General features: G+C 39.3%; 1 pseudogene; it reads left to right on the top strand.

Moving 5' to 3' along the window:
* The first annotated feature begins 13,144 nt into the window (after positions 1-13,144).
* LOC127500997 (mucin-2-like) overlaps positions 13,145-27,398 on the top strand; it is a 28,420-nt pseudogene continuing 14,166 nt past the window's right edge.

Below are 27,398 nucleotides of genomic sequence, written 5' to 3'. Positions count from 1 at the left end.
TTGTTTCATTTAATAAATTTGACTGTTAGGTTTTACAGTACATTGCTGTTTTTACGGTAATCTACTGGCAACAGAGTTGCCAGTAAATGACTGTTTTTCTGCAGTTTGTTAATTTTCTGATATAAATTAATTTACAGTTTATTACTGTAAAAAGTTTCACTATGCGTGTTTATTCATCTTACACCTTTAACCCTTTAAACCCCACAACAAATTCCCCAGTGTTTAATGAACACTTATATGTGTCCACACTACAGAGTGTTAGAGTAACACTGAAGCACTGTTGAAGTTAATGAGATAATTCAGTGATAAATTAAGTGATGATTGAGAATAAGTGTCAAAGACCTGCTGTTAACAAGCAGAATCACTGAAGGAAAGAGAAACAACAAGAGCAGAAAAAAAGACATTAGATTAGCAGAAACACAAGAACTACAACTGACTTCAGCCACAGCCTAAGATGAAATCAACTGACAATAAAATACATCAAACCTCTGAAGATCTGATTAAACAGCTCCACAAACAGCATTACCAGCTTCTCTTATTACTAACCAGTTTGACTTTATTTCTGTCATACATCTACATAAGTTCTTATTGAGAATTAACAGAGGTTTAAATGTTGTTTTATTGTTTCGTTTGACGTTATCATGATGGAGATCAGGGTTTGCTTTAGTTGGGCTCTTGACACTTGACTTTTTAACCTCAGTTTTTATTTGGCTGCTGTAACTGTGTGTTCTTTAAGATACATTTGTTATAACAAAAAAAGCCAAGAAAAAGGTGTTGTTAGTTATGTTTTGATTATGACATAATCATCATGCAATGTTTGATTCACTGAACTCATCCAGTGTCTAATTTCTTATCAAACATTTGTTACATTTATACATATAAGCAGTGCTAAGTGAATGTCAACAATGGTGACAATCAACAAAAAAGATAAACAGATCAACTCTGTTCATCACAAAACACACTACTAAAAGTCAACACAAAAACAGCAAAAATAAAAGCATATCTGAAATCTCTATCATGGTAACATCAAACGAAACAATAAATCATCAACATCTAAACCTCTGTAACTGTTTTTAATAAGAACTTCTGTAGACAAATGACAGTAATAAAGTCAAGTCAAGTCAAGTCACCTTTATTTATATAGCGCTTTTTACAATGCAGATTGTGTCAAAGCAGCTTTACAGTGATAAATGGTATATAATTTTGGCTGCACAGCAGCTCTTAAAGAAAATGCTGTCAATGTAGGCAGATGCAAAGCACTGTTGAATATCAAATGTCAAATGCAAGTGTCCCCAACTAAGCAAGCCAAAGGTGACAGCGGCAAGGAACCCAAACTCCAACAGGTGACATCAGGTGGCAAACAGGTGGCAAATAGGTGTTAAAATGGAGAAAAAAACCTTGGGAGAAACCAGGCTTAGTCGGGGGGGCCAGTTCTCCTCTGGCAAACAGTGCTTTGTTACGATTCAGGTAGCTATCATAAGCCTGATAGGATTGCAACATTCAAAGTATTTATTCCAGTTCAATCCAGTTCAATCCATCGTATTCATCACGCCGGTATGGACGGTTTGTTGAGGAACTGTGCCACTGGCTGTCGTGTCGATGAGGCCTTCACAATGGATGATCTAGTTGATCTAGTTGACTCAATCTCTGCTGACACTTCAGGTGTGCGTTGTGGTCATGTCAAGGCGTAGGTCCTCAATCTCACCTGGATACGGCCTGGATCCGGTTGACTACGGTAAACCTTGGGATAAACAGAAAGACTAATATTAGCGTAGATGATGTAATGAGTACATCTGGTGTTATAGGAAGTGTTCCCGGTTCCGGCTGACCTAATATATGCAGCCTAATAATCTTTTAACGGATTTGAAAAAATAAATTGATAATGTGTTATGTGTATGCCAGGTTAAAGAGATAGGTTTTTAGTCTAGATTTAAACTGACAGAGTGTGTCTGCTTCCTAGGATGCTAGGAAGATTGTTCCAGAGTTTAGGTGCCAAATAGGAGAAGGATCTACCGCTTGCAGTTGATTTTGATATTCTAGGTATTATCAGCTGGCCTGAATTCTGAGATCGCAATAGACGTGAAGGACTATAATGAATTAAGAGCTCGCTCAGGTACTGGGGAGCTAAACTATTTAGTGCTTTGTAAGTTATTAGCAAGATTTTAAAATCTATACAATGTTTAACAGGAAGCCAATGCAGTGTTGACAGAACTGGGCTAATATGGTCATACTTCCTAGTTCTAGTAAGAACTCTAGCTGCTGCATTTTGTACGAGCTGTAGTTTGTTTAACAGGCGAGCGGAACAACCACCCAGTAGAGCGTTACAGTAATCTAGCCTTGAGGTCATGAACACATGAACTAACTGTTCTGCATTTGTCATTGAGAGCATATGTCATAGTTTAGATATATTTTTAAGATGGAAGAATGCGGTTTAACAGATGCTAGAAACATGGCCTTCAAATGAAAGATTGGTATCAAAGAGCACACCCAGGTTCCTAACTGACGACGAAGACTTAACAGAGCAGCCATTAAGTGTTAGACAGTATTCTAGGTTATTACGTGAAGAAGCCAACATAATTTTCGAGTCTATTTAAAAGAATATTGTGATCAATAGTGTCAAATGCAGCACTAAGATCCAGTAACACTAATAGAGAGATACAACCACGATCTGATGATAAGAGCAAATCATTAGTAACTCTAATGTGAGCAGTCTCAGTACTATGGTACGGTCTAAATCCTGACTGGAAATCCTCACAGATACTATATCTTTCTAAAAAGGAACATAGTTGTGATGATACTGCCTTTTCTAGTATTTTTGACAGAAAAGCGAGATTTGAGATCGGCCTGTAATTAACTAATTCTCTAGGATCAAGTTGTGTTTTTTTAATAAGAGGCTTAATAATAGCCAGCTTAAAAGTTTTCGGTATGTATCCTAGTGATAATGATGAATTAACGATATTAAGAAGAGGATCTATGACCTCTGGAAGGATCTCCTTCAATAGCTTAGTCGGTATAGGGTCTAACATACATGTTGTTGATTTTGATGATTTAACAAATTTAGACAATTCTTCCTCTCCTAAAGCAGTAAATGAATTGAATTTTTCCTCAGGGACACTACAATGCACTGTCTGACGCGATACTGTAGTAGATGGTTGCATGGTTATAATTTTCTCTCTAATATTGTCAATCTTGCAAGTAAAGAAGTTCATAAAGTCATTACTGCTGTGCTCTTTGGAAACATCAGAAGTTGAAGCTTTATTTCTTGTTAATTTAGCCACTGTGTCAAATAAATACCTAGGGTTGTGCTTATTTTCTTCTAAAAGTTTTGAAAAATAGGCAGATCTAGCAGTTTTTAAGGCCTTTCTGTACTCAATCATTCTCTCTCTCCACGAAATGCGAAAAACTTTTGTTTTCTTCCAGCTGCGCTCCATTTTTCTGTCTGCTACCTTTAGGGCCTGAGTGTGCTCATTGTACCACGCCATTGGATTAATTTCCTTAATCTTTTTTAAATGCAAAGGAGCAACTGAGTCTAATGTGCTGGAAAAGACAGAGGCAATAGTTTCTGTTGCAACATCGAGGTCTTCTAAGCTATCTGGTATGCTAAGGCGATGAAACTGATCAGGAAGATTATTTACAAAGCGATCTTTAGTGGTAGAAGTGATGGTTCTACCATATTTATGGCAGGGAGGCAGTTTAGCAGCCTTGACTAAATGTAGTATACACGAGACTAGATAATGATCTGAGATGTCGTCGCTCTGCTGCAGAATTTCAACGGCATCAATATCGATTCCATGTGACAATATTAGATCCAAAGTGTGATTACAACAATGAGTGGGTCTGACACATGTTGTCTAACTCATTTTTTAGAATGAAGAATGTCTGTAAATGCCAATCCTAATGCATCTTTTTCATTATCTACATGGATATTAAAATCACCAACAACAAGGACTTTATCTGCAGCTTGTACTAACTCCGATAGAAAATCAGCAAATTCTTTGATAAAGTCTGTATGGTGTCCTGGTGGCCTGTATACAGTAGCCAGCACAAATGTCAACTTACATAACGTTACATAAAGTACCATCACTTCGAAGGAATTATATTTGAAAGATTTTTGACTAATACTGTAAATATTACTATAAATTACAGCAACACCTCCCCCTTTGCCTTTCTGACGAGGATTGTGTCGATAATAATAACCTTGAGGGCTAGACTCATTTAAAGTAATGTAATCGTCTGATTTTAGCCAAGTTTCTGTCAAACACAGCAAATCCAGATTATTGTCTGTGATAATATCATTTACAATAAGTGCTTTAGTAAGTAATAAGTAATAAGTGTGAAGAAAGGGATCTAATATTTAACAACCCAAGCTTTACCATTTGTTTATCAGAATTATCTTTATTTTTTATTTGTTGAACATCAATTAAATTTTTACCATTAAATGGGTTTGGAAGTTTTTTGTTTTTACTAATTTGGGGTACAGACACAGTCTCTATGTGATAATATCTAGGTGTAAGAGTTTCTATGTGTTGGGAATTATCTGACTTCTGTAACGTGAGGCAGCTAGCAGACGGTCGGTTTAGCCAGTATATCTGCTTCCTGACCTGGTCAATCTGGTTAGTAATAAGTGAAGCTGTGTCACAGACACGCCAGGCTCTACACTCACCCAATCACAACGCACTCCCTCTCCTGAGTATTACAGCCACACCTGACACTCATCAGCACTCATCACCACAGCAGCATAAAACACACTCCTGAACACTCACTCACTGTCCGGTCTCGTTAATGCATACTGACCTGTTATGCTTACCTTCAGGACTCCTTTAAACGACTACTTACCTGTCTCCAGCGTTCTCTGTGATTCCTTGTGTCTCCTGTGAGTGTCAGTGTGTTCGTCTGCTCCACGCCAACCTGCATCCACGCTCCCTGGGAAAACAAGACAAGTATCAGATCCAGTATCACGTCCAGTCTACATATTCATCTGCCTCAACTCACCTGCACTCTGCCTGCATGCTCTGTTGTTGTTCAATAAACTCTGTTTACACTTACCAGTGTCTCCACTCCCTTCTGTCCGTAACAGAAGACCGGACCAACACCGTCTGAACAACCAACATGAGCAATCCAGACCCGTTTCAAGACCTGGTTGATGCACTTCGACGCACATTCACCAGCACTTCCACGGTAACAACACCAGCGAGCACTTCCGCATTCACCGCTGCATCTCCTTCACCATCTGCGGTCGCCAGTCCCATGGCCAAACCGGCACCCTTCACTGGTCTGGCGGAGGACTGCAACGGATTCCTCTTGCAGTGCACGCTGGTCCTGGAGATGCAACCGCACTTATACCCGGATGATAAATCAAAGGTGGCCTTCATAATCTCTCAACTCGATGGAAAGGCGCTTCGATGGGCTGAACCTCTCTGGAATCTGAATAATCCTGTTGTATTATCCTTGTCGAGTTTCATTTCCCACTTCAAGGAAGTTCTTGGAAGGCCCGCTTGGGATTCATCAATTGGTGAGAGATTATGTAAATTAAAACAAGGTTCACTAACTGTTTCTGATTATGCCCTCCAGTTTCGAACCCTAGCTGCTGCAAGTGGCTGGAATGAACAAGCCCTTATCACCACCTATCGTCAAGGCCTCGATCCACGTGTGCGGTTGCATCTCGCTGCATACGAGGATTCCATCGGGCTCGAGAAGTTATCCATCAGATTCGCCACTCGTATGCAGCTGTGCCTCGAAGAGCACCAGGGCCAGCTGTTATTTCCATCCAACCTCCGCCAGCCAGAATCCGTCAGCTCCCCAGAACCAGCCAACGAATCCATGCAAATAGAAAACTCCCGTCTTTCGTCGACTGAGCAACAGAGGAGGCTGACCCAGAATCTTTGCTTGTATTGTGGCCGTGCTGGGCATTACATTTCTGAATGCCCCACTCGTCCAGTGCGGCCTATGGTGAGTGTCATTCTGCCCACATTGAATAAGATGAAACCACTCACCATTGTTGTAAACCTTACTGCTGCTGATTTCTGTCTTCCAGTCAGTTCGCTCCTCGATTCTGGGTCAGCTGGAAACTTTATCTCCGGAGCCCTCTGTCGCCAGCTTCAACTCAAGACAACCCCCACGCCGAAGATCTACCAGATCCACGCGGTAACTGGAAAACCCCTGCGGAAAGTACGTTACAGCGTGGGACCACTTCATCTCCAAGTTGGAATTCTCCACATGGAGGAGATCCATCTGCTGGTTCTGGAGGATTCAACAGCTGACGTGATTCTAGGGCGCCCATGGCTTGAGCAGCACAACCCCACTGTGGCGAGGGGGGCGTGGTTCAGCGGAGTCGGCAGCGGGAGAGAGAGTCAGGAGACGAACGGTGAGTGAGTGGGTTAAATGCAAATGACGAACACCTGTCTCTTGTTTCAGTAATTGGTGTGGAGAGAGTATATAACGCCAGGAGAAACAGGAGTGGGCGAGAGAGAGAAGGACTACTGACTGCTGCCCACGCTGGATGTGTCGTGTTTTGTTGTGGAGAGAATTTGTGAATGGTTTATGACCGTTTTGTGCCTGTCTGCACACCTTTTCTTTTTGTATGCTGAATTTGTTAAATAAAGCAGTCAGTAGTCAAGCCGACCCTGTCCTCTTCCTTCCTAAACATTGAACCTTGTTACACCCACCATCTCCTGGCGGACAGAAGAGATCCTGAAGTGGGGTAACCAATGTTTCCAAGACTGTTTTTCTGAGTTCCCAGTTTTCAGTTCTCCAAGTTCCAAAGAAATCCAAGTATGTGCTACTACAGTGGAGAGTCCACTTGAAAAACGTTCTACTGACATCCCTGCCTGTTATTCCCACTTCAGTGATGTCTTCTGTCCGAAGCAAGCCTCCAAGCTGCCTCCCCATCGTCCATGGGACTGTGCCATCGACCTCATCCCAGGTGAGCCAGTTCCCAGGGGGAAAATCTATTCCCTATCCATCCTGGAAGAGAAAGCCATGGAGGAGTATATCGACGAGGCTCTAACACAAGGCTACATCTGACCGTCCACTTCCCCTGCTGCTTCAAGTTTTTTCTTTGTGGCTAAGAAGGACGGAGGCTTGCAGCCCTGCATCGATTATAGAGCTCTCAACCAGAACACCGTCAAGTTCCGTTACCCCCTTCCTCTTGTCCCATCAGCTCTGGAACATCTACGCGGCGCCACTGTGTTCACCAAGTTAGACCTCCACAGCGCGTACAACCTCATCAGAATACGTGAGGGGGACGAGTGGAAGACAGCCTTTGTGATACCTACTGGCCATTTCGAATATCTTGTCATGCCGTATGGACTGGTCAACGCCCCCTCCGTATTCCAAGACTTTATGCATGAGGTGCTCCGGGAGTTCCTGCAAAAGTCAGTCCTGGTCTACATTGATGACATTTTGATCTACTCCCGGAGCATGGCCGAACATCGCCAGCACGTTGCGGAGGTCCTCCAATGCCTGAGGGACTACCACCTTTTCCTGAAAGCCGAGAAGTGCACTTTCCATCAGCCCTCAGTGCAATTCCTCGGTTATAACATCGATCGCAGCGGCGTCCGCATGGACGAGAGGAAGGTAACTGCAGTAAAAGACTGGCCCACTCCCACATCTGTAAAACAATTGCAAAGGTTCCTGGGGTTTGCAAATTTCTACCGGCATTTCGTTCAAGGCTACAGTTCCATCACCAGTCCACTCACCAACCTCCTCCATAATAAGCCCAAGTCTCTGTCCTGGACTCCAACAGCGTTCACAACCGCTCCCCTCCTGGCTCACCCTGACCCAGATCTCCCTTTCGTCGTCGAGGTCGACGCCTCAACCACCAGAGTGGGAGCGGTGTTATCGCAGCAGCAGGGGAATCCCAGGAAACTCCATCCATGTGCTTTCTTCTCCCGGAAACTCAACCCGGCGGAGGTAAATTACGACATTGGCAACCGGGAGCTCCTCGCCATCAAGCTCGCCCTGGAGGAGTGGAGGCATTGGCTTGAGGGAGCGAAACATCCATTTGTGGTCCTGACTGACCATAAGAACCTGGAGTATTTACGGAATGCCAAGAGATTGAATCCCCGCCAAGCTAGATGGGCTCTGTTTTTCACGAGATTCAATTTTACCATCTCTTATCATCCTGGATCAAAGAACATAAAAGCCGATGCCCTGTCCTGCATTCATAGTCCTGAGGAAAGCAACAATGATCCAGAGCCCATCATCCCCGAAAAACTCTTCGTCAGTCCCATTTCCTGGTCAGAGGAGACGCTCCCCAAGCCCAATGCCTCCGCCAACGCCCCGCCGGGTTGTCCCCCCGGATTGAAGTATGTCCCACGAGCACGACGCACCCCCTTGATTCACTCTTCACATACTTCACTGGGCACTGGCCACCCAGGGGTCAACGAGACCCTCTCGCTGTTAAAACAGCGCTTCTGGTGGCCAAACATGACACCCGACATCAGGAGGTACTTACAGGGGTGCAGGGAATGTGCCGTCTCCAAAAGTCCACGCCATCTTCCCTCCGGTAAGCTCCAACCTCTGTCCGTTCCCACTCGCCCTTGGTCACACCTAGAAGTGGACTTTATCACTGACCTTCCAGTCTCCAACGGATATACCTGCGTGCTGGTAATAGTAGATCGGTTCTCCAAGTCCTGTCGACTAATTCCCCTGCCTGGACTACCCACAGCGATGAAAACCGCTGAGTTACTGTTCAACTATGTGTTTAGATACTACGGATTACCTGAAGATATTGTATCTGACCGTGGATCACAATTCACCTCCCGAGTCTGGAAGGCTTTCTTCAAGCTCCTAGGTGTGGCCATAAGTCTCTCCTCTGGCTACCATCCCCAGACGAACGGGCAGACGGAGAGGAAGATACAGGAGATTGGCCATTTCCTACGTACCTTCTGTCACGGCCACCAGGACTCCTGGAACCAGTTCCTGGGCTGGGCCGAGTATGCCCAGAACTCTCTTCGTCAGCCCACCACAGGTCTTACTCCATTTCAATGCGTACTCGGCTATCAGCCCCCACTGTTCCCCTGGGATGGGGAACCATCAGACATCCCGGCGGTGGATTACTGGTTCCAGGAGAGCGAGAGGGTCTGGGACTCAGCGCATCTGCAACTCCAACGAGCCCTACGCAGGCGCAGGTTGACAGCCGACCTTCGACGTTCCCACGCACCCAACTACCAACCAGGACAGAAGGTTTGGCTGTCAACCTGGGACATCAAAATTCGCCTGCCCTGTAGGAAGCTGAGTCCTAGGTTCGTTGGCCCCTTCACCATCATCCAGCAACTCAACCCCGTCACCTATTACCTGCAACTCCCCCCTGAGTATCGCATTCACCCAGTGTTCCATGTTTCACTTTTGAAGCCTCACCATCCCTCTGTTCTTCCCTCCACAGAGCCTGGTGACACCGAAGATCCCCCTCCTCCACTTATCGTAGATGACGGAGTGGCCTACCTAGTCAAAGACATCCTGGACTCCCGGCGTCGTGGTGGCTTCCTAGAGTACTTGGTGGACTGGGAAGGATATGGACCCGAAGAACGATCATGGGTTCCTAGGAATGATATTCTTGATCCAAGTCTCCTTGATGACTTCCATGCCAGACATCCCAAGTATCAGATCCAGTATCACGTCCAGTCTACATCTGCCTCAACTCACCTGCACTCTGCCTGCATGCTCTGTTGTTGTTCAATAAACTCTGTTTACACTTACCAGTGTCTCCGCTCCCTTCTGTCCGTAACAAGCTGGCAATGCTGTTTGTGGAGTTATTTAATCAGATCTTGAATGATTTAATATTTTCTTTCAACTTTAGTTGATTTAATCTTTTTTCTGTTCTTGTTTCTCTGTCCTGCATTGATTCTGCTTGTTGACAGCAGGTGTTCATCAGTGTCTGAATTCACTCATTTGTTTTCATTCACTCTGTCAAGTGGACTATATTAGTGAACTAATGTAGGGAATAGTGAATGAGGGTATAGGTTGTGATTTGAAACACAGCTTCTGAATGTCGACTTTGACGCTGTTAATTCACAGTATATTGCAGTAGACTACTTTCTTGAAATTGTCAAACATTACGCATTACCCTTTCTACGGTATATTACTGTTTTAATAGAAAACAGCATGTTACTGTCGAAATTTGGTCGTTTTTTTTTTTTTTTTTTTTTTACAGCATTTATTTGCAGTGTTATTTTTCTTTATAAAGTTTTAAATATGGATATTTTTATTACAAAAACCCATTGCTTCATTTCAGAAGGCCTTTATTAACCCACTGGAGCAGTATGGATTGTTTTTTTTATGATGGATGGATGCATTTATTTTTGTCTTCAAAACAGGCCCCCCATTCACTACCATTATAAATCTTTGGAGAGCAAGGATATTTTTAAATATATCTCTGATTGTGTTCATCTGAAAGAAGATCATATACACCTAGGATGACTTGAGGGTGAGTAAATCATGGGATAATTTTCATTTTTGGGTGAACCATCCCTTTAAGTGTCAGAAAACGAGCCCTGCCTCCCATTTAGTTTCATTAACAACATTTTTACATTGTTTCATTTTCTATATTTATATTTTGTGCCTGCAGCTGATAAAATCATAGCTGCGGACCACCATGCTGCAAGAAGGACTGTCCACACTTACCCAGATGCCAACTGATTATGAGATGTAGCCTATTCATTTTTATATTGTATTAAAGTAGTAATTGTAATGCTGGATAGTGATAGATAGAATGTGTTTGTAAATAAACTATTAAGAGTGAAATAAGAGTTAACAGTGTTATTTTAAATATAACAGAGATAATAAAGTAATTGCAGTTGCATTGCATACATTTTGGCCAACGGGCCTCTGAATTGCAAAGGCGACCTCTGCTTCTGGAATGCAAGGACCCAGAAATCTATCAATAGAATTCATATTTGTTATTTAAACAAAACCATGCAGGAAATAAACAGGAGAAATTCAGGTTTCTCCACATTACTTAAACTAGACAAGCAGACAATCAGATTCAGGAATTTCTGAAGTTTAACACTTTACAATAAGGTTCAATTTGTTAACATTGGTTAATGCAATAATAACTACTGTGAACTATGAACAACAACATAGTTAATGTTAATTTTAAATATGCTATTGCTCATTTTTAAATTTTGGTTTATTTATAACACATTAATGAAAGTTATTTTTTTTAACCCTCTGGTACTGTTTATTTGGGGGTCACACTTGTGTTGCTCAAGGTCAAAAGTGACCGAACACCTGAAATGTAACATTTATTTTCAGTAAAATCAATGCAATATATTTTTGTTCAATAATATATATTTTTTCTTTTTTTATTTGAGAGAATTTCATGGTACTAATTAATATTTATGCAATAAATGATCAATTATTATAATTTTTTCCCCCATTGAAAATTATACAAACATATTTTTTCCTCTATTTTTTTTTTATTAATTTTCAATTAAAGCATGTTAAAAATAGAGACAATGGGCCAGATTTACTAACAGTTTGCACCAGCGCAAACCCTCTTTAGACAAAAAACTACTGTCGGGATTTAGTACACTGCAGAGAACAGAGAGCGTGTGGTAGAAGGGAGAAAATATTTTCCACTCGTATTAATTTCTTTGGAATGCCAGAGGAAGACGTTATCCGAACATATAGTTTGCCAAGTCACATTGGCCTATACATATATATATATATATATATATATATATATATATATATATATATATATATACACACACTGTGTAAATAAACGCCCACCAACACACAAGCATCGTCACCAGATCTCAACACTCCGCCCACTCGTTCACTCTTCCCTGAATTCTAATCACGAGCACCTGTACCTCATCACCACTGACACTATAAAGACTCACGGTGGCTTGGCAAACAATATTATATATGTGTACGTGTTTGCCAGATGACATGTTAATGCTAATTTGCTAATTTGCACTGCTCTTGTTAGATTGCATTGGTCATTATGTAAATGATTTTACTGCGTCTGTGTTCTTTAATTTGCGCGTCAGCAGTAGATCATGCGCAAAACTTGCCACTCCCATCGGCGCATTTGTGGAATTGCGCTCTCACGCTAATTCGCCGCGTTTAGTAAATCTGGCCCAATGCCTTTAAATCCATGGTGTAACCTCTAGATTTCTATATAACTCTATATAAAAAGGCTTATAAATTCTCTAGTTGTTTTTAGACAAAATACTACTTTTTGTCAAGGTTTAGATTTGTTTTTGTAAAGACACACTTAAAAAAAAAAAAAAGGTTCCAAGAGGGTTTGCAACAATGTAACCACAACCATTTTGAGTTCCTAACCTAACCTTTTTCCACTATAACAAACATTTTGTGGGATGGAAAGTTTCCATGGATGTTAAAGATTCTTTGTGGAACCAAAGATGTTTTCTTTAAGAGTGTAGGCTATCATAAAAGATGTGAAAGTGTTCAGCTGTATCGCTACAAATATAACATAATATTACATCAGTTCTTTGTTAATTTTAAGACAGTATTTAAAGGGGTGAATCTATATATTTGATATTTTGATATTTAAAAAAAAAAAAATCTTACTGAACTCTGGAGACCCACACTGAGAACCTGTTATATTAGTATAAAATAATGGGTGGGTGGAGTTTAAAGACAATATTAGACTGATGTCAAAACATCAGTTCTCAGTCAGTTTCCATTTAAGCATGATCAGTCATTAAAGAAGCATTATTCATGTTAGGTTGCTTCTCAGAGGATATTTTTCTTGCATTAGGGTCGGTAGCAAACTCTTGAAAGATGTACCGCTTTATTTTATATGCTGGGTTGGCTTTACTGTTTGATATATCAAAATCAACAGGTAAGAGGTCTATTTAAATCTAAGTATGTGAGTATATGTGATGTAAATGGAAGTTTTATCATGACTAAATATTTTGATGAAAAAGCAATAAATATGTATGTGTATATTACTAATTTATTAATAAATATGTATGCATATAATATACTGCAAGTGAATTATATCTAAGTCACAAAAAGAAAAAAAGATTAGAAAAAATAGGAACATATTATGAGATATCCTAATATGATGAGATTTATTTAGGAATATAAATATCTGTTTTCTAAAACAATTGATTACCGTTAATACATCTTATTATATTCATTTATTATATTACTACATATTATACTTTTGTTATGGGTGATCTGTATTTGTTTCTGGTTTTGTCATATGTTTTAGTTCAGTATGTGTTTCAGTTGTTTTCTATGGTTCTAAAACTGTTGCGATTAGATCCTGTTCTTTTTTCTTTGTAATTGCAACCAACACTGGCACCTATATTATACTACTATAATTTTTAACTTTGACATGTAATAAATGCAAGTCAAGTCACCTTTATTTACAGTGATTCCCAAATTGGGGGCGTGCCCCCTAGGGGATGCCCAGAGTTATAAAAAAGGGTGAGACTAAGGGATAGTGTACAGTCAGAAGATTGTTATGCCAAAGAAACCTCTTCAGGGTGATACAAGACCCCACTGTGAAATTATCCCACTTATTATGCAGCTACTTGCCCGACGAGTAAATAATTTTACACAAAATATTAATTTGTGTATCTTGTGTAATCTGTGTAATCACATAAACATAAAAAAGAAGCACACACTGGCCCAAGTTGGCTGAAATAACTCAAAATGCGACCCTACCCCCCTTAATTATGAATAATGCCAAAATTAAACAATTCTACAATAGATTCATTACAGCTCAAAATTAAATCTCTCAAGATCTCAGCAGAGAAGGATTAAATAACTCCACAAACAGCACTACCAGCTTCACTTATTTTTAACCAGATTATCTTTATTTCTATCATATGTCTACAGAAGTTGTTATTGAGAATTTCCAGAGGTTTAAATGTTGATGATTTGTTGAAAATAATAGTTTGGTTTGATATCACCATTATCAAGATCAGTGTTTGCTTTAGTTGTGCAGTTTGACTCGACCTTTTAATGTTAGTTTTTCTCTGGCTGCTGTAACTGTTTGTTATGGCAAGAAAGGCAAAAGAAAATGTGATCAGATGATGATCAGTCATTGATGAATTTTGTATGATGCACCCAGAATGCATTGCAGCATGAAGCATGTCACCATTGTTGAGATTCATATGCTGATTCTTGATGTCTGTGTGTGTCTAAACCTCTCAAGAGTTGATTTCATGCTGTGGAGTCACAGGGTTTGTATAATCAATGACTGTCATGAGTGCAAATAATGCCACTTCATGATGATTACATCTGTATCATCAACAAATAGTCAACATTTGATCACATTTTCTCTTGATGTTCTCGCTGTAACAGTCACAGCAGCCAGAGAGAAAAAAAAAAAAAAAAAAAAAAACAATGTTAAAATGTCAAGCGTCAAGAGCTCAACTAAAACAAACATTGATCACCATCATGGTAACTACAAAGTAAGCTATTATTTTTAAATAAACTATTATTATTAATTCTGTTTATGGAGTTGTTTAATCATTCTCAGCTGAATCATTCAGCTGAAATCAGCTGTAGTTCTTGTGTTTCACTTTCTGTTCTTGTTGTTCCTCTGTCCTTCTGTGATTCTGCTTGTTAGCACTTAATTATCTCATTAACTCCAACATTGATTCAATGTTACATTTAACAGCCTGTAGTGTGCACACTGAGCAGTGTTCATTTCATCTGGACAAAACTGGCTCTGCCCCAGTTAGACAGCCCAGGTGAAACCCATCTGGGCCCCACATGGCTGTGCTGTCTGGGCATAATAGATAGGACACGTCTCTTTGTGTAGGTGGAAAAACAAAAGTTCTTTATGACCTGCAGGGTTTGTTGTATAAAGATTTAGAATCGAAAGAAAAGACGAGATTCGGCTGTTTTCGTCTACTGTAAGTTTTAATTTAAAATGTTTGTGATTTTAACATATAGCCTATGTTTAAATGTTTTGCAACTTGCTTGAGCAATGTAATATATAAATCTAGTTTTACTTAATATAAATATAAGTAATGAACTTTGTCAAGAACCTGATTTACTGTCTGTAACAGTATCGCACCTCCAGAGAGACACAGTCTTTGTCTTGAATATGCACAAGAATGCATGCATGTCTAGCTTCATCTCAGCAGCTTTCAGCAACTGGCCTGTAAATAAATTAAAAAAAAAAAAAAAAAAAAAAAAACTATAGTGAAATGAATTTATAAATACAAACCATTAAGTAAAAACTGTGTTAACATTTAAACAATATTGAGTGTTCTGGCTGTAGCTGTATACAAAACAATGCAAATCTGACTCTGACTGTACAATAAATATTAAATAAATTATGTAATTGTAATTGAAAGTTAGCTATGGTACCTTGTCGGACATTCAATTGTAAAGGTACTACTACCTGATGACACAAAATGGCCTTTGTGAGCATCTTGATCTTCAGGACGCTGTGTGACCAGTTTCTCAGGCCGCATTCAAGCGCTTTTTGTCAATGAAATAGCAAGTGGAGTGAAACTTAGCGTCTTCGGGAACATTGTCAAACTCAATTTCTAGACAATGTTTGTATGTTTCTGCTATTCTCTGATTCTCACCCTGGAAGCCAAGACACTGTTTGACGCCGTTTCTGAATGTATCCAACCATGTGCGTGTAAAGTAATTTGTTTCTTCTTTCTTTATGGACGTGAGATGCATATTGTTTATAATCCTTTTTACTTCCTTTTGAGTTTTGAAGGAGAACTGGCCATAATTTCCTCTTCTTCGCCACTTGATGTTGACGACAAGGGTGCAGACATCTTGGACTCATGTTTACATGTCGTTCCAAAAAGCAGCCACCTTATTGGTCTAGCAGGAAGCATGTGACGATTGGTCCGCAAAGCCTCATCACTCATGATCAAAATATGACTATGTGAGGAAGGAACTATTGCCAAATTTAAACACTAATAAAAAATAAACTGCAGGATTACACATGAAGTAATTTTATTTTATTTAAGTATCTGCAACTACACAAGCCAAAAGTTGACAGTGCCAATAAACCAAACTCCATCTGTGACAAAAATGGAGAAAAAAAAAAAAAAAAACACCTTGGGAGAAACTAGGCTCAGACTAATATTGGCGTATATGCCATTCCTCTTACGATGTAACAAGTACATTGAAGAGTGTTTGCGGTTCCAGATGACCTAATTTATGCAACCAAACAATCCTTTTAGGGATCTGAATTATTGAAATGTGATAGTGTGTTATGTGTACGCCAGGTTAAAGAGATAGGTCTTTAATCTAGATTTGGTGTGTATAGGGAAAAGGGAGCCAAAGCGGTGTTGACAGAAACAAGCTACTTCCTGGTCTAAGGACGTTAGCTGCTGTAGCTGCTATATATATATATATATATATAATATAGTGATTTTGCAGGAAAACAAGACATTAATCTCATAAATTGGGGTATAGGTCAGAAGCCCACCGTTGCCATAGTGATGAACTACACTTTTATGTGCATCTGATAAATCATGCAATCTTATTTCATTTGTTGCCAATGTTGAAGTTATTTCAGCTTCGTACATGTAATTTAAATGCATTTTTAAAGACTGCAAGCTTTACCATTCAACTGAACTGTGTGCATACATTTTAGACACTTACATTGTTCTTGCTCCATCCATGCAGTAGCTTGGGGGGCCCCCTGCTGACCAAGCAATTAAATCAGTTGATGACCGCTGTTACAGCAGTTTTTCCTCAACAACATGTTTATTTTAGGTTTCATTTAAATACACATAATACTAGCAAAAAAATCATATTTAGTTAGTAAAATTCACACTGATGTCTATGGAAGCAGCAATTAAAACTCTTCTAATTTGACACCGTGTTTTATTCACATCAGAAATACATTGTGTAGGTAACTAAATGGTTTACTCTATTATTCTCCCAGATCACCGGCCATTACTTTCATGTCTTTCGAGAGAAGTGGATGAATTTGCGTTAAATCCAAAAACTCTAATTTCCTGTGCTGAAGAGCAAACTATTAGGATGGTGGCGCCAATCACCCGTTATCATCTAACATGATCATTATAAAGGTGTTTAAAAGACAAAATACAATCACTAACACATATTTGAGAATCAGAATATGAGTCAGAATATCAGAATATCAGCCTATTTCACAATATAGTTAAAGAAGACAATTTTTCAAGCTAAAACCGAGAGATTTTCTCATAGCTAAAATGACAGGGGACTCGGAGGACTGAAGAAAATTGACAAAATTAAGACTCTTGATGAATCCAAAACCAAGAAGGTTTATATCTTAAAGCTGAAGGGAGTACGTGCCAAAGCGTATACAATTTTTGTTATGCAGTTCAAAGTAAAATAAATACATTTTTTAATGTCTCACTTAATTCTATTCAATATTACTTTTATGCAATTCAGAGTAAAATGTTAAGTAATGTTGGGGAGTGAGGTGTGGGGGGCCTGAGATCCTGACTTTGTTTAAACCTGCCCGTGTCCATGCAATAACTGCTTCCATGTATGAGCCGACTTTTCTATTTACTTCAACTGCTCAGTTCTCTGGTAATATCAATGGTATGACCCATTTCAGGAGATGCCAAAATTACAATTTAAAATCAGAATATGAGCATAGCTCACTTACATTCACTAAAATATTAAAACGTCAGTGATACCAATTTATATTTTTTGGAAGTTTTGATTGGTTTTGCACCCAATCAGACCTGTTTGTTATTGGCTGAAGCGCCAGGTTCCACTGCTGTAGTTTAAAAAGTGCCTATCAAATGCCAGCTCGTCCTGTTGCTCTGTCTGCAGTTTATTCAACTCAAGTAAAAGTACCACAATTTAATTATACTCAAGAAAGTAGAAATAAATAAATAAATAAATAAATAAATAAATAAATAAATAAATAAAAATGTACTGAAGTACTGTACCAAAAGTATTTGTAATTAGCTACTTTCCACCTCTGATGATAACTGCTTAATATTGGATCACTGTAAACGTTTGAGGTTTTTGTAAGGTTTTGGATAGTAATGACATGTGTTACTACATCCTTCTGAAGGAATTACTAATTATTTGGATCAGTATTGTAAAGTGAAGATCATGGTAACCCACTAGTAATGACTCAAGTGTTACCAAATACATCGGAAGGAATTTCTATCCAAAACCTTACAAAAACCTCAAAAAGGTTATAATGACTTCAGTCATCACTAGGGAGTGAAAATGAAAGTGACGTGATGTGTGGCCCAGTATGGTGCCCAGGGAGCGATTCGGGATCAGGTGCCTTGCTCAAGGACACCTAAGTTGTGGGTAATGAGAGTGTAAGAGGGCACTGTTTATTCACTCCCCCCAGTGAGCAGTCCTCTGGGAGGTATGAAAAAATAGTAATTATTGGTTAGCTAATAGTGAACTACCACATTTGGCCAAGCACTATTACTTACTAATTCATTAATCAGTATGTTTGTTAATAGTGGTTAACAGAGTGTTAATATTGCAATACTCATTTGTTCCTATGTAGTTATTCATTAATGAGGGAACAGTAATCTAAAGTGTTACCACTGCGGGTTTGTTATTTTGTTTGTATTGTTAAATAAAGTGGCTGCTGCGATTAGATCCAGCCTCACAAATCTTGTTGCTGCAACCTACTATGACAATGTTATATTTTAAGAAATATTTTTAAGATAAAAAATGTGATTTTACAAATGATGAAAATGTGGATTTCAAAAGAAAAATTACTTTTACTTTTAAACACTCGATTCCTAATTAACAATGGAGACTTGTCAGAGTAGCCATGAAGTGTTAGACAGTAGTCTATGTTATTATGAGCAGATGTTTTGGTCCAATGTTTAAATTTATAATTTTTTTTTTTTTTCAACCAATAACTGTACCAACATCTACATCTCACTCAACAACCCCTGAACCAACATCTACATCAACTACAGTAATAACAAATGAAACCACAACATTTCAACCAGTAACAACTCCAGAAACATCTGCATCTGCATCTAAATCTGACTTGACAACCACTGAACCAACATCTACATCGACACCAGTAATGACAACTGAAACCACAACGTCTCAACCAGAAACAACTCCAGTAACAACATCTGCATCAACATCATCTCACTCGACAACTCCTGAACTAACATCTGCATCGACTACAGTAACATCAACTGAAAGCATAACAACAACTCAACCAGAAACAACTCCAGTAACAACATCTGCATCAACATCTATATCTCACTCAACAACCCCTGAAGCAACATCTACATTAACTACTGTAACATCATCTGAAACCACAACATCTCAAAGAGAAACAACTCCAGTGACAACATCTGCATCAACATCTACATTTCACTCAACAACCCCTGAACCAACATCTACATCAAATACAGTAGAAACAACTGAAACCACAACATCTCAACCAGAAACAACTCCAGTAACATCTGCATCTACATCTACATCTGACTTGACAACGCCTGAACTAACATCTACATCGACTCCAGTAACAACAACTGAAACCACAACATCTCAAACAGAAATAACTCAAGTAACAACATCTGAATTAACATCTACATCTCACTCAATAACACCTGACCCAACATCTACATCATCTCCAGTAACAACAACTGAAACCACAAGATCTCAAACAGAAACAACTCCAATAACAACATCTGCATCAACATCTACATCATCTCACTCAACAACCCCTGAAACAGCATCTACATCAACTACTGTCACATCAACTGAAACCACAACAACATCTCAACCAGAAACAACTCCAGTAACATCATCTGCATCAACATCTACATCTCACCCAACAACCCCTGAACCAACAACTACATCAACTAATGCAACATCAACTGAAACCACAACAACATCTCAAACAGAAACAACTCAAGTAACATCTGCATCTACATCATCTCACTCGACAACTCCTGAACTAACATCTGCATCGACTACAGTAACATCAACTGAAAGCATAACAACTCAACCAGAAACAACTCAAGTAACAACATCTGCATCAACATCTATATCTCACTCAACAACCCCTGAACCAACATCTACATCGACTCCAGTAACAACAACTGAAACGACAACATCTCAACGAGAAACAACTCCAGTAACATCTGCATCTACATCTGACTTGACAACGCCTGAACTAACATCTACATCGACTCCAGTAACAACAACTGAAACGACAACATCTCAACCAGAAACAACTCCAGTAACATCTGCATCAGCATCTACATCTCTCTCAACAACCCCTGAACCAACATCTGCATCAACTACTGTAACATCAACTGAAACCACAACAACATCTCAAACAGAAACAACTCAAGTAACATCTGCATCTACATCTGAATTGACAACACCTGAACTAACATCTACATCGACTCCAGTAACAACAACCGAACTCACGTCATCTCAACCAGAAACAACTCAAGTAACAACATCTGCATCAACATCTACATCTCACTCAACAACCCCTGAAACAGCATCTACATCAACTACTGTAACATCAACTGAAACCACAACAACATCTCAAACAGAAACAACTCCAGTAACATCATCTGAATCAACATCTACATCTCACTCAACAACCCCTGAACCAACATCTACATCAAATACAGTAACAACAACTGAAACCACAACATCTCAACCAGAAACAACTCCAGTAACAATATCTGCATCAACATCTACATCTCACTCGACAACTCCTGAACTAACACCTGCATCGACTACAGTAACATCAACTGAAAGCATAACAATAACTCAACCAGAAACAACTCCAGTAACAACATCTGCATCTACATCTACATCTGAATTGACAACGCCTGAACTAACATCTACATCGACTCCAGTAACAACAACCGAACCCACGTCATCTCAAACAGAAACAACTCAAGTAACAACATCTGCATCAACATCTACATCTCACTCGATAACACCTGACCCAACATCTACATCATCTCCAGTAACAACAACTGAAACCACAACATCTCAACCAGAAACAACTCCAATAACAACATCTGCATCAACATCTACATATCACTCAACAACCCCTGAAACAGCATCTACATCAACTACTGTAACATCAACTGAAACCACAATAACATCTCAAACAGAAACAACTCAAGTAACATCTGCATCAACATCTACATCTGACTTGACAACGCCTAAACCAACATCTACATCGACTCCAGTAACAACAACTGAAACCACATCATCTCAGCCAGAAATAACTCAAGTAACAACATCTGAATTAACATCTACATCTCACTCAACAACCCCTGAACCAACATCTACATCAACTCCAGTAACAACAACTGAAACCATAACATCTCAACCAGAAACAACTCCAGTAACAACATCTGCATCAACATCTACATCTCACTCAACAACCCCTGAACCAACATCTACATCAAATACAGTAACAACAACTGAAACCACAACATCTCAACCAGAAACAACTCCAGTAACAATATCTGCATCAACATCTACATCTCACTCGACAACTCCTGAACTAACATCTGCATCGACTACAGTAACATCAACTGAAAGCATAACAATAACTCAACCAGAAACAACTCCAGTAACAACATCTGCATCAACATCTATATCTCACTCAACAACCCCTGAAGCAACATCTACATCAACTACTGTAACAGCAACTGAAATCACAACATCTCAAACAGAAACAACTCAAGTAACATCTGCATCTAAATCTACATCTGACTTGACAACGCCTGAACTAACATCTACATCGACTCCAGTAACAACAACCGAAACCACATCATCTCAACCAGAAACAACTCCAGTAACAACATCTGCATCAACATATACATCTCACTCAAAAACCCCTGAAACAGCATCTACATCAACTACTGTAACATCAACTGAAACCACAACAACATCTCAAACAGAAACAACTCCAGTAACATCATCTGCATCAACATCTACATCTCACTCAACAACCCCTGAACCAACATCTACATCAACTAATGTAACATCAACTAAAACCACAACAACATCTCAAACAGAAACAACTCAAGTAACATCTGCATTTACATCATCTCACTCGACAACTCCTGAACTAACATCTGCATCGACTACAGTAACATCAACTGAAAGCATAACAACTCAGCCAGAAACAACTCCAGTAACAACATCTCCATCAACATCTACATCTCACTCAACAACCCCTGAAGCAACATCTACATCAACTACTGTAACATCAACTGAAAAAACAACATCTCAAACAGAAACAACTCCAGTGACAACATCTGCATCAATATCTACATCTCACTCAACAACCCCTGAACCAACATCTACATCGACTCCAGTAACATCAACTGAAACCACAACAACATCTCAAACAGAAACAACTCCAGTAACATCTTCTGCATCAACATCTATATCTCACTCAACAACCCCTGAACCAACATCTACATCAAATACAATAACAACAACTGAAACCACAACATCTCAACCAGAAACAACTCCAGTAACAACATCTGCATCAACATCTACATCTCACTCGACAACTCCTGAACTAACATCTGCATCGACTACAGTAACATCAACTGAAAGCATAACAACAACTCAACCAGAAACAACTCCAGTAACAACATCTGAATCAACATCTACATCTCACTCGATAACACCTGACCCAACATCTACATCATCTCCAGTAACAACAACTGAAACCACAACATCTCAACCAGAAACAACTCCAATAACAACATCTGCATCAACGTCTACATCTCACTCAACAACCCCTGAAACAGCATCTTCCTCAACTACTGTAACATCTGCATCAACATCTATATCTCACTCAACAAGCCCTGAAGCAACATCTACATCAACTACAGTAACATCAACTGAAGGCACAACAACAACTCAACCAGAAACAATTCCAGTAACAACATCTGAATCAACATCTACATCTCACTCGATAACACCTGACCGAACATCTACATCATCTCCAGTAACAACAACTGAAACCACAACAACATCTCAAACAGAAACAACTCAAGTAACATCTGCATCAACATCTACATCTGACTTGACAACGCCTGAACTAACATCTACATCGACTCCAGTAACAACAACTGAAACCACATCATCTCAACCAGAAATAACTCAAGTAACAACATCTGAATTAACATCTACATCTCACTCAATAACACCTGACCCAACATCTACATCATCTCCAGTAACAACAACTGAAACCACAACATCTCAAACAGAAACAACTCCAATAACAACATCTGCATCAACATCTATATCTCACTCAACAACCCCTAAACCAACATCTACATCAACTCCAGTAACAAAAACTGAAACCATAACATCTCAACCAGAAACAACTCCAGTAACAACATCTGCATCAACATCTACATCTCACTCAACAACCCCTGAAACAGCATCTACATCAACTTCTGTAACATCAACTGAAACCACAACATCTCAAACAGAAACAACTCAAGTAACATCTGCATCTACATCTACATCTGAATTGACAACGCCTGAACTAACATCAACATCGACTCCAGTAACAACAACTGAAACCACAACATCTCAACCAGAAACAACTCCAGTAACAATATCTGCATCAACATCTACATCTCACTCGACAACTCCTGAACTAACATCTGCATCGACTACAGTAACATCAACTGAAAGCATAACAATAACTCAACCAGAAACAACTCCAGTAACAACATCTGCATCAAGATTTATATCTCACTCAACAACCCCTGAAGCAACATCTACATCAACTACTGTAACAGCAACTGAAACCACAACATCTCAACCAGAAACAATTCCAGTAACAACATCTGAATCAACATCTACATCTCACTCGATAACACCTGACCCAACATCTAAATCAAATACAGTAACAACAACTGAAACCACAACATCTCAACCAGAAACAACTCCAATAACAACATCTGCATCAACATCTACATCTCACTCAACAACCCCTGAAACAGCATCTACATCAACTACTGTAACATCAACTGAAACCACAATAACATCTCAAACAGAAACAACTCAAGTAACATCTGCATCTAAATCTACATCTGACTTGACAACGCCTGAACTAACATCTACATCGACTCCAGTAACAACAACCGAAACCACATCATCTCAACCAGAAACAACTCCAGTAACAACATCTGCATCAACATATACATCTCACTCAAAAACCCCTGAAACAGCATCTACATCAACTATTGTAACATCAACTGAAACCACAACAACATCTCAAACAGAAACAACTCCAGTAACATCATCTGCATTAACATCTACATCTCACTCAACAACCCCTGAACCAACATCTACATCAACTAATGTAACATCAACTAAAACCACAACAACATCTCAAACAGAAACAACTCAAGTAACATCTGCATTTACATCATCTCACTCGACAACTCCTGAACTAACATCTGCATCGACTACAGTAACATCAACTGAAAGCATAACAACTCAGCCAGAAACAACTCCAGTAACAACATCTGCATCAATATCTACATCTCACTCAACAACCCCTGAACCAACATCTACATCGACTCCAGTGACATCAACTGAAACCACAACAACATCTCAAACAGAAACAACTCCAGTAACATCTTCTGCATCAACATCTATATCTCACTCAACAACCCCTAAACCAACATCTACATCAAATACAATAACAACAACTGAAACCACAACATCTCAACCAGAAACAACATCTGCATCAACATCTACATCTCACTCGACAACTCCTGAACTAACATCTGCATCGACTACAGTAACATCAACTGAAAGCATAACAACAACTCAACCAGAAACAACTCCAGTAACAACATCTGAATCAACATCTACATCTCACTCGATAACACCTGACCCAACATCTACATCATCTCCAGTAACAACAACTGAAACCACAACATCTCAACCAGAAACAACTCCAATAACAACATCTGCATCAACGTCTACATCTCACTCAACAACCCCTGAAACAGCATCTTCCTCAACTACTGTAACATCTGCATCAACATCTATATCTCACTCAACAAGCCCTGAAGCAACATCTACATCAACTACAGTAACATCAACTGAAGGCACAACAACAACTCAACCAGAAACAATTCCAGTAACAACATCTGAATCAACATCTACATCTCACTCGATAACACCTGACCGAACATCTACATCATCTCCAGTAACAACAACTGAAACCACAACAACATCTCAAACAGAAACAACTCAAGTAACATCTGCATCAACATCTACATCTGACTTGACAACGCCTGAACTAACATCTACATCGACTCCAGTAACAACAACTGAAACCACATCATCTCAACCAGAAATAACTCAAGTAACAACATCTGAATTAACATCTACATCTCACTCAACAACCCCTGAACCAACATCTACATCGACTCCAGTGACATCAACTGAAACCACAACATCTCAAACAGAAACAACTCCAGTAACATCTTCTGCATCAACATCTATATCTCACTCAACAACCCCTAAACCAACATCTACATCAAATACAATAACAACAACTGAAACCACAACATCTCAACCAGAAACAACATCTGCATCAACATCTACATCTCACTCGACAACTCCTGAACTAACATCTGCATCGACTACAGTAACATCAACTGAAAGCATAACAACAACTCAACCAGAAACAACTCCAGTAACAACATCTGAATCAACATCTACATCTCACTCGATAACACCTGACCCAACATCTACATCATCTCCAGTAACAACAACTGAAACCACAACATCTCAACCAGAAACAACTCCAATAACAACATCTGCATCAACGTCTACATCTCACTCAACAACCCCTGAAACAGCATCTTCCTCAACTACTGTAACATCTGCATCAACATCTATATCTCACTCAACAAGCCCTGAAGCAACATCTACATCAACTACAGTAACATCAACTGAAGGCACAACAACAACTCAACCAGAAACAATTCCAGTAACAACATCTGAATCAACATCTACATCTCACTCGATAACACCTGACCGAACATCTACATCATCTCCAGTAACAACAACTGAAACCACAACAACATCTCAAACAGAAACAACTCAAGTAACATCTGCATCAACATCTACATCTGACTTGACAACGCCTGAACTAACATCTACATCGACTCCAGTAACAACAACTGAAACCACATCATCTCAACCAGAAATAACTCAAGTAACAACATCTGAATTAACATCTACATCTCACTCAATAACACCTGACCCAACATCTACATCATCTCTAGTAACAACAACTGAAACCACAACATCTCAAACAGAAACAACTCCAATAACAACATCTGCATCAACATCTATATCTCACTCAACAACCCCTGAACCAACATCTACATCAACTCCAGTAACAAAAACTGAAACCATAACATCTCAACCAGAAACAACTCCAGTAACAACATCTGCATCAACATCTACATCTCACTCAACAACCCCTGAAACAGCATCTACATCAACTTCTGTAACATCAACTGAAACCACAACATCTCAAACAGAAACAACTCAAGTAACATCTGCATCTACATCTACATCTGAATTGACAACGCCTGAACTAACATCAACATCGACTCCAGTAACAACAACCGAACCCACGTCATCTCAAACAGAAACAACTCAAGTAACAACATCTGCATCAACATCTACATCTCACTCGATAACACCTGACCCAATATCTACATCATCTCCAGTAACAACAACTGAAACCACAACATATCAACCAGAAACAACTCCAGTAACAACATCTGCATCAACATCTACATCTCACTCAACAACCCCTGAAACAGCATCTACATCAACTACTGTAACATCAACTGAAACCACAACAACATCTCAAACAGAAACAACTCAAGTAACATCTGCATCAACATCTACATCTGAATTGACAACGCCTGAACTAACATCTACATCGACTCCAGTAACAACAACCGAAACCACATCATCTCAAACAGAAACAACTCAAGTAACAACATCTGCATCAACACCTGACCCAACATCTACATCACCTCCAGTAACAACAACTGAAACCACAGCACCTGAAACAGAAAGAACTCCAGTAACAACATCTGCATCAACATCTACATCTCACTCAACAACCCCTGAAACAGCATCTACATCAACTACTGTAACATCAACTGAAACCACAACATCTCAAACAGAAACAACTCCAGTAACATCATCTGCATCAACATCTACATCTCACTCAACAACCCCTGAACCAACATCTACGTCAAATACAGTAACAACAACTGAAACCACAACATCTCAACCAGAAACAACTCCAGTAACAACATCTGCATCTACATCTCACTCGACAACTCCTGAACTAACATCTGCATCGACTACAGTAACATCAACTGAAAGCATAACAACAACTCAACCAGAAACAACTCCAGTAACAACATCTG

The sequence above is a fragment of the Ctenopharyngodon idella genome, chromosome 2 (assembly GCF_019924925.1).
Source record: "Ctenopharyngodon idella isolate HZGC_01 chromosome 2, HZGC01, whole genome shotgun sequence".
In the NCBI taxonomy this organism is placed as follows: domain Eukaryota; kingdom Metazoa; phylum Chordata; class Actinopteri; order Cypriniformes; family Xenocyprididae; genus Ctenopharyngodon; species Ctenopharyngodon idella.
This window is presented reverse-complemented; position numbering and strand designations above follow the sequence as displayed.